Source organism: Myotis brandtii, unplaced genomic scaffold (assembly GCF_000412655.1).
Source record: "Myotis brandtii unplaced genomic scaffold, ASM41265v1 scaffold97, whole genome shotgun sequence".
Lineage (NCBI taxonomy): Eukaryota > Metazoa > Chordata > Mammalia > Chiroptera > Vespertilionidae > Myotis > Myotis brandtii.
In genome coordinates, this window is record NW_005372020.1 from 27,150 (window position 1) to 28,902 (window position 1,753).

Here is a 1,753-nt window from a genome sequence, read left to right on the forward strand (position 1 = left end):
GCGGTCCCCCCCAGAGAGCAGACGCCCGCGGCTCCCGGAGGGACGGAGGACACCCACGTGTCGCGCCTCATTTTGTTTTGCGTCATCGCTGCGGGTTCTCGTTCTGTTTTTATATCATCTATTCTTATTCCTTCGCTCATCTGCTTGGGAACAGAAGAAGAGTGTGCATTTCACACCTTAATCAGGCAAAGTAGCCTTCACGTAAGTGAGCAGCTGAAGATACCTAGATGCCCCGAGCCGCCCAGCGGGCTCCGCGGTGGACGCCGGGGTCACGGGGCCGAGAAGGAAATATGTCCCCGGACGACCACTGGCCTCGGTTAGGGGGCATGTTTCCCGCGAGCCCGTGTCTCCCCCGCGGCTGCGTGTTGCATTGTCAGCCGCTCTCGGAAAAAGCACAACCTCGCCAACGTGTTTACGGGAGGTTCCTTATATAAATGTTTAAAAATACATATTTTTATTGACTTCAGAGAGGAAGGGAAAAGGGAGAGAAACATCAATGATGAGAATCATGGCTCGGCTGCCTCCTGCACACCCCCTACTGGGGATCGAGCCCACAACCCAGGCATCTGCCCTGCCTGGAAATCGAACCCGGGACTCCAGTCCCCAGGCTGGTGCTCTATCCACTGAGCCACACCGGCCAGGGCCTGGAAGATTTCCTTGTAAAAGTGCGGCTGGAGCTCAGGCAGCTGGGCAGTGGGCAGGCCGGCCCGGAGTCGCGTTCCACTGCCCGCATGGCGTCTCCTCCAGTCCCCACCTCCGTCTGGTGCGGGGGAGAGGCGCCGGGTGGCTGCCAATGCAATACCCGCTCCCGAGACACGCGGCTCCGAGATGGCCGCCCAGACGGGGCCGCGGTATCTTCAGTGACCGTGGGTGCTTGCCGAGTTTCCATTAGAGTTAGACCTTGATTCTAAATCCAAGCAAGCTGAAGCCCCGTGGCTGGCCGTGGCTGCTGAATCCTGCACGCTCCCCGGAGGTCAGAGGTCAGAGGTCAGAGGTCAGGATTGGGGGATGGCCAGGTCCCGTCAGGCGGGGCCACAGTGCCCGTGAGCTCAGCACTTGACCGTGTGCTCACGACGGACAAGATCCCACCGAGACCCCAGTGCCGTGCAGGCCGCGCAGCGCCCACGGAGGCCTTGCCCACGGAGGCCGGGAAGCTTTCTTTGATTGCAATTAAGGTTCACTTTAGTTTTGTTTTTCTTTCAACCGGTGTGCCATCCCCAACCTTCCTACCCCGGGCGCTCGGCCGACCAGGGGCCGTCGCTTTCAAAGACAAGACTCACGCTGAGTGCATCCGCTTTGAGATGAGCACTCACCAGGGTTACAGCCCCCACCCCTCGATCGGGTCTTCATGTACCAGGAAGTGACCCCCAGCCCCGTCCTGCCCGCGTGAGGGGCACCCCGCCCGTGTCCCCGAGGCGCTGGGCGGGCTGCTCCTGGCGCCCCCACTTGAAAGAAGAAAACACCCACCATCCCTCCTTCCTTCGCGGGCGGGTGGGCCGGGCTGGCGGGCGGCGCTGACACACTCAGTAAACTGTCACTGTACCTACCAGGTGCCTCCCGAGGGGGCAGGCCCGGCCAGGAGAGCGCCGTCCCCCACAGCCCGTCTCCACGCGGGGTCTCCTGCGCCGTCTGTGGGTACAGGTGGTCCCGGGAGAGGCAGGGGCGTGTCCTCGAGGAAGAAAAAGGGGCTGCTTTTCAAAGGCAAGAGGCTGCTGCAGAAGCTGGGCGCCGTCAAGTGACCGGGACCACCGCC